At 37.4% G+C, this 20,627-nt stretch overlaps 1 protein-coding gene across 4 annotated transcripts in view; it reads left to right on the forward strand.

Annotated features, from left to right (window-relative positions):
* The window catches only part of si:dkey-246g23.2 (solute carrier family 66 member 2), a 183,574-nt gene that overhangs the window by 83,651 nt on the left and 79,296 nt on the right, over positions 1 to 20,627 (forward strand). The window lies entirely within an intron of this gene.

Raw genomic sequence — 20,627 nt, forward strand, 5'->3', positions numbered from 1 at the left:
TATTATTACTAGTCTGCCATGGTAACTGCCAGCAAAAGAAAACAGACACACAATTCCTAAATAAGCGCTCTCCTGCTCTTTTCAGTGCACTCATATACATGCTGGTGCCAGCAGGTGTCTTGTTTACTGAGGAGCAACAAGTTGCTATGGATAATAGTATTGTCTAGTAGAGTATAAGTAGTCCCAGTTTTACACCCTCCATAATTAAGGCCATGCTTTCCAATCACTTTTACCACATCTACAATCCACTCTGTCTTGGGGATTGTTTGAGGGGATAGCAGAAAAAGACACCCAGATCTTATGACTGAGAATGTGTAAAGTTAGCAAAGCATGTAGCAACCTTGTCTAAATTCCTTTCATCTGCCATAGAATCTATTTCTTTTTTTAAAGTATTTTATTGTTTTTATTAAAATGAAATAACATTCTATACAAGCAAGTCAAGTTTAACAAAACTAGGTTTGAAACAAGTCAACCCCCACCCATGAGAAAGAGAGCTAGGCCAACAGAGTAAGACTTTAAACTAGTAAAAATAGATAAATTAATAAATGAATTAAAATAAATAGAATAAAAAAGAGGGGAGAGAATCTGCATCCTCAATTTAAATGCTTATTCTAAAATGTTATTGATTAGCCACTGCCTGGCTTTGAAAACGTTTTGTACAGATCCTCTAAATGAGAATTAGATTTTTTCCAATATAAAATAATATAAAACATCAGTTACCCACTGACTTAAAAGAGGAGAGTTAGGATTCTTCCAGTTGATCAAGATAAGTCTACGTGCCAATAGTGAAGTAAAGGCAATCACAGTTTGTTTGTCCTTTTTACCTTTAAGCCCATCTGGGAGTACACAAAACACAGCTGTTAATGGATTAGGAGAGATTGTGACTTCAAGGCTGTCTGAAAAGCATTTAAAGATTTTGGTTGAAAATTATGTTAATTTGGCTCAGGTCCAGAACATGTGGCCCAGTGAGGCTGGAAATTGATTGCAGCATTCGCAGGTTGGATCTTGCCCTTGAAACATTTTGGACATTTTTAAACAAGATAGATGTGCTCGATATATAATTTTAAGTTGAATAATTGTATGCTTTGGGCATATGGAGCTCGAGTGAATTCTGTGCACTGCTACCTTCCACTCCTTTTATGAGATGTGAGTGAGAGATCCTTTTCCCACTGTACTCTAGGATCTTTGAAAGGGAGGGACTTTAAAATGTTTTATATATTATGGAGATGTTGTCTGAGTCCTCACAACTGATCAATATTTTTCCCGGCATAGAGGTAGGTGGGAGGTGAGGAAAATTTGGCAGGTTTTGTTTCTAATTTAAAGATAGTGAAAGAAATGTGTTGCTGGAAAGCTAAATATGTATGTAGCTTAATATGTACAGATCTCTAAGTGATTTAATCCTGAATGTTTTCCAGACAGTAAAAACTGCTTACGTTTGAGAGGGTGGAAAAAGGTGGTTCTCGTGCAGAGTTGCTACAGATAAAAACTTCTCTGTCTTAAAATACTTCCTACATTGGTTCCATATTCTGAATGAGTAAAGCACAATTGGGTTGTTAGTATATTGGTGGTGACTTGTACTGATTGGGGTACAAAGCAAGGAATATAAAGAAGTACTGCAGGATTGTATTTCTATTGCGGACCAAGCCTGTGTATGTTCATCAATTTCTGTCAATGTCCAGGTTTTTATAACTTGTATATTTGCCGCTCAGTAATAAAATTAAAAGTTAGGTAGAGCCATGCCACCTTCTGACTTAGGTCTTTGTAGGGTCACCCTTTGGATACGTGCACATTTTGAATTCCAAATAAACGAGGTTATGGTTGAATCTAGTTTCGTAAAAAATGATTTATTGATGTATATTGGATGTTTTGAAATAGAAAAAGAAGCTTAGGAAGGATATTCATCTTGGCAATGTTAATTCTTCCAGCTAAAGTGAGATAAAGGGTAGACCATCTATGCAAGTCTTGCTTATTTTTTTCCATGCAGATGGCAACATTTTGTTGATAAAGAGCTTTATGTTCACTTGTGATGTTTACCCCTAGGTATTTCAGCTGATCTGTAATGATAAAAGGAAAGGTTTCCAGTCTAATATTGTGTGCTTCAGAATTCACTGGAAAGAGCACTTTTTTATTTAAATTAATTCTGAGACTGTAAATGTTTTGAAATTCTGTTAGTGCTGGTAGGACTGCAGGCACAGTGTTTTGTGGATCTGATATATACAGTACCATATCATCTTCATATAGAGAAATTTTCTGTTCAAGTCCTTCTCTGATAATCCCCTTTATCTCATAAGCATTTCGACACTAAACTGCCAGTGGCTCAGTGGCGATTGCAAAAAGCAGTGGTGACAAGGGGCATCCTTGTTTAGTACCACGTTCTAGTTTGAAGTAGTCTGAATTAATATTGTTAATACAAAGTGAAGCTTCTGGACTAGCATACAGTAGTTTGATCCAAGCACAAAAGATCGGGTCAAACCCAAATTTCTCCAATGTAGTGAAAAGGTAGTTCTATTCAACCATATCAAATGCTTTTTCTGCATCCAACGATAGACTTTGTGGGTGAATATACAGGTATTACATTAAACAGGCATCGAAGATTGGAAGCTAAGTGTCTGCCTTTAATACATCCAGTTTGGTCTTGTGATAGTACTGAAGGAAGCACTTTCTCAGTCCTTCTAGCTTGGACTTTGTAAAATATATTAACATCATTATTCAGAAGTGAAACTGGTCTGTATGATGTACATTGTAATAAGTCCTTATTTTGCTTAGGAAAGACTGTATTTAATGCTTGGCTAAAAGTTTGAGGTAGAATTTTATTGTCTCTAACTTCTGTAAATGTTGCTAATAAAAGTGGAGCTAGCTTAAATGAGAATTTTATATAAAAAGAAAAACAAAACTCTGAATGGAGTTATAGCATCTAGTAATTCTGATAGTGCCAGAGGTTTATCCAATTCCTCTGCACTGAGAGTATCTATTTGTGATATCTGTAATGCATTCATAAATGCATTAGATTGTGTCTTGTCTTCTTTAAACTCAGTAGAATATAAGGACTTATAGTAGTCTCTAAATGTGTGCATTATATTTTTATGGTCAATGATTTTGTCTCCAACTGTGTTGGTGATTGCTGGGATTGCATTGTGATTTGTTGACCTAAACTCTTATTAGCTTTCTCTTCCTGTTCATAGTAATGATGTCTTGATTTAAAAATGAATTGTTCTGTTTCTTTAGTTGTCAAGAGGTTGAGTTCTGAATGTAGAGCCTGTCTTTTCCTATGAAGTGCCTCATTTGGACACCTGGCATGTTCTTGATCTATTCTGGTAATTTCACTGATTAGGTCTGATACCTTCTTGGTTTCGAGTTTACTTCTTTGGGAAAGATATGAGATAATCTGTCTTCTTAAGAAAGGCTTCAGGGTTTCCCAGAGTATTCCTGCAGAAACCTCTGAGGATATATTTGTCTCTAAAAAAAATCGATTTGCTTGGATATAAATTCTGTACAGTTCTCGTCTGCTCATGAAAATGGGTTAAGATGCCATTTGCGAGATGAGTATGTGGGACATAATGATTTTAGCTCCATGATCAAAGGGCGTGGTCAAGAGATAACAATAGCATCATACTTACAAGATTTAATTGTAGGCAAGAAATTGTTATCTACAAAGAAATAATCAATTCTTGAGTAGTAATGATGTACTGGTGAGTAGAAGGAATATGCTCTTGAGTTGGGGTTTAGAAATCTTCAGGGGTCTGATCAATTGTGATCAGTTACAAACTGTGTAATTGTCTTTGCAGTGTTAGATGTCATCATCCCTGTGGCAGGAGACCTATCTAGGAATCTTATTTCTTTATACAACCCCAAATCAGAAAAGATGGGATGGTATGGATAATGCAAATTAAAAAAAAAGAGAAATTTGCTTTGACTTTTATTTCATTGCAGACAGTATGAACCCAAGATATTTTATGTTTTGTCTGGTCAGCATCATTTACTTTGTTAACATACATCCAATCCTGCATTTGAGGCCTGGAACAAATCCCAAAAAATGTGTAATTTCGCTATTCCTTGTCACAGCACTTAAATGATGTTTTGGCACTGTGAATACCAAAAAATGAAGCATTTCAGGTATAACTAAGATGTACAGCATTACAGGGTCATTGTTGTTGCTTTTTTCATTTCAAAAGTCTCCACACATTCTCTTTTGGGGACAAGTCAGGACTGCAGACAGGCCAGTCCAGTACCTGTACCCTCTTCTTGTGGAGCCGTGCCTTTGTAATGTGTGTAGAATATAGTTTTGCATTGTCTTCTTGAAAAATGCATGGACTTCCCTGGAAAAGATATCATCTTGAAGGCAGCATATGTTGCTCTAAAATCTTGACGTACTTTTCTGCATTGATGCTGCTATCATAGAAGCATACATTGTCATTAGCAAGGGCACTGACACAACCCCAAACAATGACAGGGCCTGGCTTTTGGACTTGTTGCTGGTTTAACAGTCTGGATGGTCCTTTTCATCTTTGATCTGGAGCACACAGCTTCCATTTCTTCCAAAAAGATCTCCAGTTTGCTGCTTCTCAGCAACACCTTTCTCTTTTCGTTTACCTTTGGTGTCCATTGTAAAATGGTTAAATTCAGTGAGCAGGTCAAAAGAATAGATGGATAAATGGATGGACAGTTTCAATTTCACACGTACAGAGTTGTTCTAATGGGGTAGGGGCTGTCTCTTTTTCTCCTAGAATGGATACCTGCACGAGATGTGGGGTTATTCCACTTGGGGAAAAGGTGTCTTTTTATGGATTTACTAAATGTGTCTGCCATCCCACCAGGACATGTCCCAATGTTCCCTATGGCAACTCTGCTCCTGCATTGATGCATTCCCTTAACTCTCTTAATCCAGTCATGGGATTTCAGAAAGGTTAGACCCTCTAGCCTGACAGCCCATGGATTAAAATCCCAATTTGAACATTGTCTGTGTGATTTGGTACATTCTTTCTGTGTTTTTCTTGGAGTCTCATTTTTCTTCAACATGCAAAAGTTCCAGATATTAGATTAAGTGGCTCATAATGAATGTGTGTATGGATATGTGCATGATTGTACCCTGTGATCAAATGCTGCTGGGATAAACTCCAGCCCCTGTGACTCTGAACTACACTAAGCAAGTTTGATAATGGATAAATATAATGGAAATATGATACATTGGTAACTTTGTGGGAATACCAATTTGATATTTATTGTGGAATAAAGGAACAACAGTGACTCTAACAAGTTGTGATTGAATTCTGTATTTTCTCAATCACAGTTTTTTGAGAAGATCATGCTGTTATGATGAGCAAACACTTAATTTTCACAGTTTTTTTTATTCTTCCATTATTCTAGATGGCAAGGATTCCAATAAAAAAAATCACGATTTTGAAATTAACTGTAAAAGCACAGAAGGACAGAAGAAATTCAATAAATGGGGGAAGACCTGTCCATCTGTCTCATTTGGTCAGCTTAAGTCAATCCTCTTCTTTTTACAATATTTAAGTGGTCTTAATATTTTTGTAAATTCATTATCAGTAAGAAGACAAGATGATGTGGGTTTCGTTCTTAGCAAACATATTTTAAATTAATAAGATATGGCAAATAAATGAAACTATTGCTCAAATACGATCACTCAATATTACTCAACATTACTCAGCTAATAAATATTGTGTGTATAATAATCAAATTAGTTACAAATTAACAAATTACTCCCGGGTCCTCCCTGTGTGAAATTTGCATGTTCTCCCTGTGTTTATGTGGGTTTCCTCCGGGTACTCCGGTTTCCTCCCATAGTCCAAAGACATGCAGGTTAGGTACATTGGCGATTCTAAATTGTCCCTAGTTTGTGCTTGGTGTGGGTGTGTGTGTGCACCTGGCGGTGGGCTGGCACCCTGCCTTGCGCCCTGTGTTGGCTGGGATTTTTCCAGCAGACCTCCGTGACCCTGTAATTAGGATATAGCAGTTTGGATAATGGATGGATGGATGGATGGATGAACAAATTACAAAAAATATCTACAATCAGTTAGTGGGATTATGTTGAAGATATAACAGAGCCTTAAGCAGACAAATGATTTGACATTATAGAAATTTGTTTTTTTCTAAATGAGATCCCTAGAACATCTGAAATTATTTTGTGTTTGTGTTCTTCTTCTTATGCTGTATTCAGCACATACTGTATAAATCATGGCTCAGGCAGCACCTGCTCATAGCTATGACAGATCGTCTGTCCAGGGAGCTGGCAAGCACTTTAAACCTTAGCTGCAGAGGGTGTACCTCATAAAGCATGTCTTACTGTTCTGATTTTTTGATCTCCTTATCTGAATCCCCGCTGACAGCTTCTTCCTTTTAAGATTTTTTTTTCCCTTCATTTATTATAGGATCTAGATGTTAGTGTTGTCTTAACACCATAGGAAAGCTGTTCAAAGGTAGAATACCTGCCTTTGCATTCTGTCCCCATATTGCACTGTAGTCACCTTTGCCAGCTGAACCACAGGAGGTGATATTTCTGGCAGAATGACTCAAGTCCCATCAGAGGCCTTACAGGATGTTTGTTCTGTAGATTATTGTTCCACTCACCTCTTAATTAGCAGCTCAGATCTGCTCTACCTGAACAACATATATCTTGTTTGTGTTCTTGGGTCAGTGGTTTTAATACTTGTGAAAAAGGCAGACCGAAGGATACATGCTGTTTTCAGCCATGTCAGACTACTTCATAACAGACGCTTGTAACATAAAGTGGAAAATAATTTAAAGACGTTCACCTCAACCTCTGTCCTTGTCCAGTTAATCCAGTAATTTCTAATTAGTTGCAAAGTTGTTTGTATAGGTGAGGTCTCTGAAAGATCAAAAAGACAGTACCAAGTAGACTATAACCTGCCCTGTCCTTTGAATTGACTTTATGGTCTAAGAATGATAATGTTCCTTTTTTCCAAATAAGTAATACAATAAACCTGAGTAAAAAAGAAGCAAAAAAATAGACGTAAGACCTTTACCTTCTTAGTGTTTTCTCTTTTTAACATAGGTCAGTGTTTTCCAGTTATTCCACACATTTCACTTTTGCCCAGCTTTCTTTCTTTCTTTCTTTCTTTCTTTCTTTCTTTCTTTCTTTCTTTCTTTCTTTCTCATAATCCAATGTTTTTATTTTCTTTTTCTCACTTCACTCAGCTAAGGCAGTCATGGAGCATTTAAGTACAACCTTTGGATCGTTTCTAGGATTTTTCTGTTATTGTTCTGCAAAAACAAGTATGCTGATTCCGGGATTTTGATCTTGTCAATAGACAGCACGGTCTCAGTACTGTTCTGAATCCCTGCTAGTACCAATGAAGTGTCTCATTCATACCCACCTCCCCATCATTCTGAAGTGTCCCCTAAGTACAAAGCTCAGGAATACTAAGTATACATTTTTGGACTAACATCGCTTTAACATATCTCTTTATAATGGTTTCTGCTGATCTACTTTGCCTGGGCTCTAGCACACCAATACAGAATTCAATCCCTTATGCCACTCCGCCACATTTATCAATTTATGGGCTTCCTCTTTCAAATGCCTAATCTATCAAGTTATAACTCCTAGGTGGACAGGGGGTTAACTATAGTTAACCACAAAAATTCATTCACAAGTATTAGGGTACGGTTCTTGGTAATTAAACTGTTAGCAATGTTGCATTTGAACTGTCTTTGAAAGTAACTTGGAAGCTCAAGGAAAGATTATATAGCTGTTGGTTTGGCTTTAATTTTTATGGCGAATTCTAAAAGTGTAGTGCACAGAAAAGTGGTTCCAGTGTTCCTTCTCTGTTACTAGACTCATCAAATGTTAAGCCTCTTGGAATCTGAAGTTGAATATGGGTGCTCTTTGTCAGGGTGGCACGGTGGTTCATAGGTAGCGCTGCTGCCTTGCAGTTAGGAGACCCGGGTTCACTTTCCGGGTCCTCCCTGCGTGGAGTTTGGATGTTGTCAGCGTGGGTTTCCCTTGGGTACTCCAGTTTCCTCCCAGAGTCCAAAGACATGTGGATTGGTGATTCTAAATTGTCCCTTGTATGGGTGTGTGTGTCCTGCGGTGGGCTGGTGCCCTGCCTGGGATTAGTTCCTGTCTTGCAACCTGTGTTGGCTGGGATTGGCTCCAGTGACCCTGTGACCCTGTGTTCGGATTCAACGGGTTGGAAAATGGATGGATGGATGTTCTTTGTCACAGCTGCGTGCATTCTCATTGTGCAAATGAATAAATACTAAGGCTTCTTTGTCTAAATGTCTAAAGTATGGTAGTACAATAATACATCATCAGAGAGTTTACAGATGTGCCATTCAGACTACCTTTTTTTGTTTGTTTAGCAAATAGCTAACGTATAGTTCAAGTACCAGCTCTGCCTGTTTCCATCTTCACCACCGAATCAAACTTTGGCCTTAAATGGCCACAATATCATTGCAATCCTTAACCACTTGCCCTTCAGGGACAACAAGATCCATCATGAATACATAATGGATTGTGTGTATTTATGATTATTTTTGTTGTCTGATGCTTTACATTCAGGTTCAGTGATTCTCATCTGGAAACTGATATGTATGTCATTAGCTGAAGCCCGCCGTAGCATACGGCGGTGTAATAATAGGAACGGAAAACAGTGAGAAAGGAATTCAGTATAACAAAGGCTTAGGAAACCACCGTCACAGTATAACGAAAATAGCAAGGAGCGAAACCAGCGCCAATGGTCGAGAGAGTACCTTCCTGTAGCAGGCTACAGAAAACATAGACATATATAGATAGACGCCGCATTCACTGTGTTGCCCAGTCGACACGATAAGTCAACGCGTCCGTCCTATTGCGAGTGGTAAATGTGCCATTTAAACTAATACAGGTAAATGTGGGGGTTTTCTGATGAAAAAACAATAACGTTTTAAACAGTATCGTTTACATACAGCAGATTTTGGCAAATCGTTTACATGCAATTATTTATATCCATTTATACACTAATAACGGCAATTATTAAATAATAATAATAATAATTATTATTATTGTTATTAAATAATTCCTCCCGTATAAGTAACATTTCTCGGACTGCTTTCTTCCATCTCTGAAACATTTCTAGACTTCGTCCTGTTCTTACGCAACACAGTACTAAAGTATTGGGTAATGCCCAAGTCACCTCATGTATAGATTACTGTAATGGTATTCTATCTGTTATCCCACAAAAATGTATCCATTGCTTACAATTTATTCAAAATTCTGCTGCCAGGATAATAACCTGCTGTTCTAAATCCACTGAACATACTTCACCTATTCTCTCCCACCTTCACTGGCTCCCTGTTAACTACAGAATACAATATTAAATACCGCTCTTAACATTTAAAGCTCTCCACAACCTCACTGATCTCCTACAGACTGACACTAGTCTCGCTCACTCTGATTCTCATCTGCAGCTGTACTTTCTGTACCACACATCAAACTGTGCTATGGAAGCTCGAGCGTCTCTCATAGTGTTCCTCAACTCGGGAATTCTCTTCTCTCTCATATACATCAGCTCAATTCAATAACACAAACTACCCTCAAAACTTATCTTTTCAAACAGGCATACCAATTGTGAATTTTCCACTGTTACTGCCAGTTATCTTTGTTTGTTTGCTAATTATTGCTATTTGATCGAGAGAAACGGTGTACGCGGAAGTAGGATTAGAGATGGCAGGCAGGGCTCTGTGGTGCGTATCCCATGTTCTTAGAGTTGGTGGCCGGGGCTCTCTGTCTTGCTTGCCCTTAGTTAGAGTTGGCGGGCAGGGTTCTGTGAGTTGGCGATCGTGGCTGTCTGTCTTGCGTGCGGTGTAAAGTAAACGTGGCTCAGAGGTGCATGTGGACTTTTGCACAGACGAAAGTGACTGAGGCTGTGTTTGGTGAGTTGTTGTGTGCCTCAAGAGTGACGCTGGTTACAGCTCTGTCGTGCGTAAGGTTAGAGTTGGCGGGCGGGGCTCTGTCGAGCGTATCCCATAGTCTTAGAGTTGGCGGGCAGGGCTCTGTCTTGCGCTCACTGTCTTGCGTGCCCTCAGTGTCTGTCTTGCGCTCAGTGTCTTGTGTGCCCATTAGTGAATTATATATATAGATACTATGTTGTGTTTTCTTTTGACTGACTGCTATAATTTTTGCAAACAGGACCACTTATTATAGTAAAAGAACAATATTGCCTTTTAATGTATTCACTCGAAGGTTTCATTATAGGTTAAATCTAGAAATATGATTTTCTCTTTAAGTAGAAAAGTAAAAATCCCTTCTCTCCTCTGCTGTTTTTCAGGTTATTGATACTACTGACCTAAAATAACATCTACAAATTAATAAATCCAGTTTAATGAAACACCATGTGAGTTAAATGTTATTGATTAGTTGAGCCAATTTAATTATAAAAACAACCCCATAATTTATGATAGTTCATTAGTTTAAAACAGTGAAATAGTACACATGCTACTGTATACTCTTCCATGCAAATCCAATTCTATAATTACTTGAAAAAAAAAACAACATTCTTTCAATAAAAGCTTAATTTAAAGATGACAAAAAAAGTTTCTGCTTTTAATGAATTTCTGCAGCAGTGAATTTGATTATTTTAAATCTGAGTCCAATAAATGTAAAAGGATTTAATTTTTTCTATAAGTGGAGCTTTTGTTTCCTAAAGCTAATAACAAATCAGTGTTTGACTCATCCTTTTCAACAAGTGATATCCTTTCTTCATTGTGCTTTTATCCTACAGTCTGATGCTTATGATTTATGAATTAACAGTAAATGAAATGTTGATTGCACAAGGACTCAAGCTGTTTTAGCATATTTCATATTATGTATTTATTGTTTTTAAGTGTACAAACCATTGTCTGTACCTGGAGGCTGTATTTATGTTTTTTTAGGTTGCTAATTGGCGTTGATCTTTCATTCATTCTTTTTCTGAACTCATGGCCTCCAAACTAGGACTAAAGCGGTTGGATGGAGCATACTGAGTGCATGACAAGAGCCTGTCCTGTGTGGAACACCAGGTCTAGGTTATGAATTAAACATGGAAATATTGCCAAAAAATCTAATAATACAGTTGTTAGTTATTCATTTGTAATAATGATAAATTGGAGCAGTGGACACTGTTGATGCCTCATGGTTTCAGTGGGCTGGTCAAGTGTGAATAAGTGTACATATGTAAGTGATTGTGCCCTGAGGTGTACTTATATTCCATCCAAAGATGACCTGATACTATAAGCTCTGTTTCTGCATACGTCCATAACTGCAAAAGTTTATTCAGAAAATGAACAGATGATATTTGCTTTTCCACGTCATACCTTACCTTTCATCCTTGAATTCTGTTTGCAGAAAGGAGAGTTTATTTTTTTAAAGAAGGTTGGATACAGCTTATTTCTTGGCATATACCTTTATGTTTAAACTGCAGAATACATGTAATAGTTCTAAATTGCATTGCATTGGACAAGACTGTGGCAGTGTGAGTAATGCCGCAGTCTCACAACTCCAGGAGACTGTATTTGAATCATTGTTCTTGTGAAGTTTTACTTTGGATTATTCAGGGGTTTCTTTGACACATCCCTATAATATTCAGTTACTTTGACTGGGAACTCTGAATTGGCCCAATTTAAGTGTTTGTGCCCTACAAATGACTGGCACTGTGTTCTGAGGTGGCTCCTGGCTTGCACCTCATGCTATCACGTTAAGCCCCCTGCAATACTGTGGATAAAGTGGATTTAGTTAACAGGCTGAGAGGTGATAATTGTGCTTAAACAGTAGAACATCTCATTAGACACATAAGGAATTGGACTGGGAGAGGTCATTAACCATCAATATTATATACCTAGCAGAATGTTTCAAATAATTCCTTAATGTGCAAGTATTTTATAGTTTAGTCAATTTAGTAATTATTTAAGCAGTATAATCAGCCAGGCATAACCCATTTATGTGTGAAGTAGAAAATTCCATTTCTTAAACTTAATTGTTTCTCACCATTAACCTAAATATTGTGCAGTGCAAGAAACAAGCTGAAGCTTCTTTTGGACAGTAAGTACAGAAACCAGTCACACATTTTATATTTTGGACTATCATTTGTATAGATAATCATAGATAGCTATGAACAGATTTACAATTGTAAGTAGTTTGTTCACATATTTAATTCAGAATTCTTCATACTATTTTCATTACTTTGGCCTTGGTAGATCCTTGGATCACTAGGTAAGAGAAGGGACTCTAACATGTCAGTCATTCAGTGATTGTGTAACCCACTTAAGTCCTGAACGGGGTCGTGTGCGGTCCTGGAGCCTGTCCCAGCTAGCTCAGAGCACAAGGCAGGAGAAAACCCTGGACAGGGTGTCAGTCCATCATAGGGTGAACACACACACACATACCTCAGAACCTTAGTCACACACTAGGGCCAATTTAGTACCACCAATTTACCTAACCTGAAAATCTTTAGACTGTAGGACAAAACTGGAACATTTGGAGGAAGTCCATGCAGACACGGAGAGAATATACAAACACCATGCAGGGAGGACCCAGGACGCACACCCTGGTCAACTTACTGCAAGACAGCAGCGCTACCACTGCGCCACCATCCTGCCTGACTCTGGCATGTATGAAATAATGATTAAAGCTAACTTTTTTGCTCTTCAAAGAATTAGAAAGTGCTACTGGAAATAAAATCTTTTTTTTATGATTCCAGTATTTTGAAGAAGAGTGACAAATGCCTTGATGGAAAAGTGGAGATTTTTTTTTTCATGAAATAGAACATAAAACAGCTACTATTCGTTTGTCTGTTTTGTGAACCCAGTTTATACATCTTCGTGTTACAGGGGAGTGGAGTATATCCATGCCATCTCATAAGCCCAAATTTTATGCTTGGTCTAAAAATTAGGCATACTTTTTTGGCTGTTCGGAAATGTAGTCAAAAATATTACTTTTACAAACATCTTTACAGAAGCAGAGAGAGAATTGGAAAATAAAAATGTGATGCTGAGGTGTTAACGTTACTTAAGTCAAATCTAATGTTAAAATGATTTAGTGAGTTGAATTAATTATTATGAGTGGAAGTTTTAAAATAGCTTGCCAGCCATTGATTGCAGTCATGCTTAAATACTTGATACTTGGTAAGATAAATCCTACTTCATTAAAATTGAAATCACAGAGCTGCTTTCACTCTGAACTTGTAAGTTTTTTTCCTATCTTTCAGGCAAGCTTGGTGTTTTCTGCAAGAAGAGGATATTACTGCAGGGAGAAATAAAATGGTTGAGTGTTATTTATTGGCAAGATGATGATTGGGTTACATGAGGTAAACAACATTATCAAGTAGCACTACTTGCAGAAATTTGCATTAGTGGGTACTTGAAGCTGATTTTGTGCTCTGAGTAGATAATCTGATTCAGCTGTGGACTCTGAGCTGCATGTCAGGAGTGTGCATTGAGCACCGTGGATACGGATATTCACAAAATTCAATGAGGCACTAGATCTTCATTAAGTGAAGTGAAGCATAGTTGTTCAAATGAATTCAAACCCCAGAGTAGCAGTAGGATTGTTTTCTTCTGCATTCTTTTTTTCTACGACCAATTGTTTAAAGTATTGAATGGGTTTATAAAAATGGTTTTATTTCCGGGAGAATAAATTAGTTGTGAAGAACCTGATTATTTTATGACAGAAGTGTATTAACATTGAAACAACTATGTTAAAAACTTGTAGATGGTATTGGAAGGTAAACCATAAGCAACAAAAATGTTGTTTTGAAACTTTTTATCATAGAAGTCACAAACATTGACATGAAATGACTTGATCTGTTGCTAGCCAAGAGGCAGCTGGGAATTAGGGAGGAGCAGGAGTCGTACGCCATACAGAATATATGACATGAGCATGATGCCGGTTAGTTGCCATGGTTAAAAGTTATCCTATTTATGAACCAAATTATTTCCTGCTATCAGGGAGAATTTTCATACAACATTATAATTGTAGTCATAACATGCTGAAATAAATTAAACTATCTTGATCTAAAGAGTAATGCAGTTGTAGCTTTCATCCAGCACTTTAAAGTCAATATCACATTCTTAGTCAAAGATAATGCCAAACTTGAAGACAGAGTTGCTGATTTGGCTGCTCCAGGATGTCAGTTTATGCAACCTCAAATGCAGGGCATGACATCACTCTGTGATGAATTTGCTGCGCAATTTTGTGCTTCCAAAGTATTGTGAGCTCATCCCTTTTTCAAATAGCCAGTAATGGGCTTCCTGCTGGAGATGATGTCCAGCCAAAAACTGTAGAGGTACAGATAGGTCACCCACAATTTTGAGCAGGTTTTTCCTTCTTTCAGTTGTGTTGTGCAACATAAACATGCACAACAGATAGACGAATGTCTCTTCAAAACATTTGGGTTCCTTATTCCTCTTTGCTGTATTAAAGGCATTTTATATCCAGCCAAGCGCCCAGTGGTTGTCAGCCTTCACATACAAAGAGCCCACCCCTATGACTTAAGACAAAATCAGAACTCTTTCATTTTGTTGAGGCGTGTTGGTGACTGGTAGCTCTGAGTCACACAACATTGCATTCAGAATAGCATGCCACAGCTGCCACCAACTCACTACAATTGTGTAAGTAAGGTCTGTGACAGAAATGTCATGTTAAGTGAAATAGGAATAAACATTCATTGGATATTTGCCTCCTCTTTGTGCCAAAGAGTGTAACTATTGTAAAAGATGCACAAGACAAACAGAAAAAGGTTTGCAGTTCCACCCCGTATCTCTGCTGCCAAAGTAGTGGATCTGCCACTGAGTAGTCTCTGAAGACTGAGTCCAGAATGGGACTAAACTGGAGAGGCAAGGGACTGGTTTTTATAGGGGCGGAAAGGAAGAAGAGGGTCCAAGGAACAGGCAGAAATGAGGTCAGCAATAGGGTGTGGTCTGTAGGCGGAAGTGGAACCTGGTTGGCTTCAGGTGGTTTTCCCTTCAGATGATCTGCAGAGGGGGGAAGAAACGACATTAGTGCACTTTGTGAACTCCTTACCTGGCTTTACATTCCTAGTTAATCCCATTGACTGCCTCCCACACGCACATGTATGACACAATAAAACATTCACAAGGATACACATAGAGAAAATTAATTTCTTATTTATCAAAATTGTGATCTCTATATGTTGGAGGAAGGCACAACATGGCTTGTAACATACTATGATCTCAGTTATTTAAGTACAATTATCTCAGTATATCATATAATGTCTGTATTACTTTTTATCATCATCAATGATAAAAATTACAATGTCATATACTCTATTAGAAAGCCAAGTGATAATACTGACCCTATAAACCTATTTAGGCTCACTGATATAGCTACTTCTATCCACTCATGCATTTTCTATTTTGTTTTTTGTAAGACTTGGTTTCATAAGTTTTTTTCTTTTGTAATTTGCCTTATCTGGGTTAAAATCCCAGCCCACTCACTGTCTACTGCGTTAAATGTGGAATCTGAACACTCTTCAAGTTAAGTCAAGTCAAATTACTTTATTGTCATACCATCCATATATAGTAATTCAACATACAATGACATGACATAACATTCCTCAGGACCACGCAGTAAAATATACGTAAACACAGGACACAGATAAAGAACTATACTATACTATACTATATCAATCAATCAATCAGTCAACATTTATTTATATAGCACATTTTCATTCAAAAAAATGTAGCTCAAAGTGCTTTACAAAATGAAGAATAGAAAAATAGAAGACACAATAAAAAATAAACATAAGTCAACATTAATTAACATAGAATAAGTAAGGTCCGAAAACTCCAGGCAAAGGCTGGAGAAAAAAAATTAAAATCTGTAGGGGTTCCAGACCAAGAGACCGCCCAGTCCCCTCTGGGCAATCTACCTAACATAAGTCAAACAGTCCTCTTTGTATTTAGGGTTTTCATGGAAGTACCTGATGATGATAGTCACGTAGACTTCTGGCTTTCAGTCCATCAATGTTGGTGCATCATGATGCTTTGAGTAGGTGGTGGTGGCGCAGGTCGCCACCACAAAGAAACCGGAAAAAGAAACAGAAGAGAGAGTTGGGGTCAGTACGGATTTTAGAGCCACTATGAATAGTTATTGTGATGAATTGAACATTCAGAGTATCAGTATTAAGTTAAAGTGAAGTTATGAGAAGACCATGTTAAAGTATAGCACTCTTCTCCCACATCACAAATAAAATAAGTGTGCGCTAGGGTAAATGGCGACTCTGGGTGTGGCAATGGGTTTGTGGGTGAGTGTGCTTTTCCCTTGACTGGCACCTTGTCCAGGACTACTTCCTTCATTGTGTTATGTAAGAAGATACAGTAAATGGATGGATTTCATTAACATATTTTTCCATATAATGCAGCCAGTGTATTGATCCATGTCAAATGGCATCACTCATATTGCTCTTTGACTTATCAAAATTCTTCTATCCCCCAAGTTTTTGTATTTTGTCTATTTAATAATCCTAATCAATTTTCTTGGCCTAGGTCACGCTTGCTTCAGTGTTAGTGTCTCCCATTTTTGCCATTGGGAGTATTCAGTATTGTAGTTACTATATTCTTCATTTTTCCAAATAATGCTGATAATACAAGATCAAATATATAAAATGAAATCTCTTTTCTGCACCAGCTGGTCATGCCCTGCCATGCCATGAAATAAAGGGTATGCTGGACACAAACATTAACATCTTAAGCCTGATTTTGGATCCAGTAACTTATCCTTTATTTTATCCATATGGGTAAGGCAGATGGTAGCTAAATTTTCAAACAGAGGCATGCAGTGGAATTTTAAATAAGGTTTCAATGCTTCATTAGAAAGTAACTCTAACAGATGTTAGAAATGAGTGTAATCCTATTTTAAATGGTAGTAGTCAATCTCAGAGCTGGATAGTGATGTATACCATTATCAAAGCCAATCACTTGTATTTATTAGACAGTCAAAACAAGAGATATCATCATTAAATTTGAGTGTAAGTTAAATAATGAGACATAAGTTTTTTATATGGTAAAATACATTACAGATATTCCTTTAACTAAATTTTAATTTAGGAATGTAAGCTCTGAGTAAACATTTTACATTAAAATATGTCAATAATTACCTACAGAAATATAAAATATGTAAATTGTTTGATTTTTTTTTTAAAATTGAAATTAGGAAAACAAAGTGAGACAATTACTAGACTGCTGTCTTACTCCACAGGCATAGGTTGGATTCTCAGTCCAGCGCCCTTCTACTAAAGTCCTTTTGGGTTTTCTCTGATATGGTTTCTTCTCAAACATGTCCATGTCATGTTTGTGATAGTATGGCCTAAGTATGATGCAGTCCTTGTCAATAAGTGAATTAACAAAATTGTCTAATGTTATAATGGCAGCTATTTTTCCCCAACTAAATCATTTCACCTTGTGTTAATTTAAACCCTGTCTTTTTATCTCTTTTTCATCAGTTTGCATGTATCTTGACATTGTCAAGTCTGAATGCACTTTCTTTGACTTTATTACACTCTTTAATCCTGCTGCTGATAGTGCCCTTACATGTATAGACATGGTTTAAATCTTCTATGATTATAATAGCTTATATATTCTTTAGTCATCTGGCACAAGCTAGTAGTGTTATTCCCACTGCTTCTATTATTCCTTCTATCAGATTCTGCTTGCCCTACTTTGCAGTTTTAGCTAATCCATATTCTGGACTTCTAAAGATATAGAAGTGCAATTGCATGAATTTTACTTTCTAAAATATATGTACTGTTCCTGTTGCTTTCACAGTAAGCATAAATAAAAAATCCTCATCATGGTCAGAGGCTATCTAAAACAGAGATAGCCGGATTTTTTTTGTCATTAATCTCCTGAGTTTGTGTGTTCCAAACAAATGTGAGTTTCAACATCAGCTCTTGTTTTTTGTTGTTGCTTCTGGCTTCTACTCTAGGCCACAATTATAAGATATTATAGCTTGGTGGGGAAAAAGGACAGTCCAGAGGACAGTTTTAGATTATTTGACACAATGTCTAGAAGATTTATTGTATTTATGGCTAGTCAAAAATGAGAATCAATAAAAATGAAAATGTCTGAAGTAAGGGGAAACAAAGAACACCAATGGTAAACCCAAAAGAATAACCAGAAATCCAAAAATTCAAGTCAAACATAACAATCAAGGAGTCCAAACCATTCTTACTGAGCCTTTTTTTCCTAACTACCACTAAACACCTATGAAGATTTTTTTTAACATATCCAAAAACTGCATACCACCATCTTAAAGAAGAATTGTAGATATCAGGAGTAACTAAGACATTTAACCATGCAACTGTCAATTGGGAATATTGCTATAATCAATATGACTGCACCAAGAAAAATTAAATTGTGACATCTGTAAGAATAAAATAAAAAAATAAAAAGGTGCAACAATGAAGTAAAAAAATGTTGTTAAAATAAAATAAAAGATCGGTAAAGCTATTAAAAACCATTCCCAAAATTAGGTTACAATATGCAATTCAATCTATGTGCTAAATAGACTAAAAAACACGTTAGAAATTGCGCACTTTGTGGCTTCATTTTCAAGTGCCTTTGGGGCATAGTTAACTGATTTGAAAGTTGGAGTATTTTAATATATAAAGTGTTAGTGGTCATATTTTTGTTGTTGATGAACGAGGAATCCTGACCAGGTTGGTTGCTGGTGCTTTTCCTGGCCGGGAGGCCATAATGGGTGAACAGGAGGAAATTCCTTCCCCAGTATGCTAGGGGGCAGCAGGAGGAGGAGTCCTTATTTTAAGGCGGTTCCATCTGAACCTGATGTACTACCTGAACACAACATGGTAGCACTGGAAGTACTGTCAGGTCAGGCATAAAAGAACTCTGTCCACCTCATCTGGGTGAGTCAGAGTTAGGAGGCAGGGGGCGGCACTCACCTGGGGCCTCATGTACACACAGAAATGTTGTGTAAGAACTTTTCCACGTTCAAATCGCGGTGTATAAAACCTAAACTTGGCGTAAAGACACGCACTTTTCCACGGTACCTCATACCTTGTTCTCCGCTCAGTTTTGCAGACTGGCGGCACCCAGCGCCAAAGCAATGTTACTGTTCCTGTGTGGTTACTCCTTATTTTCGTGACGCGGCTTTATAAATTCACTGAAACTAAACGCATATTGTTTATTAGTGTAATGCATCTGATTGTAATTAACTTGTAACAATATAGTGGTCCAGGGAATAGCCATAGTATTCCAAATACCATCTGCTTTAGCGTTGTTACTCTCACTGCACCTTCTTCTTCTTCTTCTTTCAGCTGCTCCCATTAGGGTTGCCACAGCGGATCATCTTTTTCCATATTACTCTCACTGCACAACTCAGAGTATTTATATAACTGTATCTGAGTGGGGAATCATATCAGCAGCTGATCGGAAAGAGAATTATTGGGATACAGACTCAAGCACATGCTACCTCAGCCATGGCAAAACGTTTCAAAGCCTTTCCTGTACGGACCTCGCGGTTCAGAAACAGTTTCATCCTAAGAACTATAAGCGCACTCAATCAATTGCTCCCTGTAGAACTGTTTGTACTTATAAATACAATCACCTCACTGTAAACTTGCACTACAGTTATAATATTGCTCAACCTGAGTCGGACACGCCAATATATATTGAATATAAAACAGAAAAAGAAAATAACGACACAGCTAAAAACACAGCAGCAAATTTCGACAAAAGTTAAACGCTTGTGTCATGAGCACGAGGCGGCTATGTAGTGTCCGCAACGGACGTGGCCATCCACCGTGCATAAGATACCATATTGACATTGGCAGGCGAAGGGGCCACCGATTCTTTCTCTGCCTAGAGCCACCCATGAGTACTGCTGTAATAAGTAATTTCATCGAAGGTCGCACACAATCACTGTGCCGTGAAACCCATGTTTAATAACGTGCTTTAACTCCTATCATCATGAAAATAATATCACATATACATCTCAGTATTTTAGCTATTCAGAGAGCTGTAATATCATGAATGTAATGGATTCTGTGTCCAGTCGGAGGAAGAGAGCCAGTTTAAGAAGCAAGTAGTGATTCACACACATAGAGCACATAGAAGATCACATACCATACAAAACAAAGCATTTAATGTGCTACTTTAATTATGATGTGATTTGAGAAACTGGTTAATTAAACGATTTTAAGATGACGTTTATGATGTTCCACTTTAATGACAAAATAAACTATGTGATTAAAGTGGAAATTTCGAGATTGAAGTTGACATTTCCTGCTTTTTTCCCACTGTGTGCCTGTTTTTTTTTGTCTGTACCCTAATAAGCTTTCATATGACACTCAGATGGTGGGCTACGACTCACCTTTTCACGGTGACTTTGATATCTGAGCTTTCAAGTTTCTCCAACATGCTACAGTATGTCACTCGATCAACTTCCTTTTGTTGATTATACCACGGTTTAATTAAACAAATAATATGTTTTTCCTTTGCCTCCATTTGGTATTCGCTGAAATTCTTATATTTTCCCCCGTGCTTTTCCCATTGTCTTTTCACAGAAGGCTGAGCTTAAGGGCGATTTATATTGATTTGCATATTCAAAGAGGCGTAATTCTGGGAGGAGTTGGGGCGGGACATAAAGCGCGTGCACG

This window comes from Polypterus senegalus, chromosome 9 (assembly GCF_016835505.1).
Source record: "Polypterus senegalus isolate Bchr_013 chromosome 9, ASM1683550v1, whole genome shotgun sequence".
NCBI classification, from domain to species: domain Eukaryota; kingdom Metazoa; phylum Chordata; class Cladistia; order Polypteriformes; family Polypteridae; genus Polypterus; species Polypterus senegalus.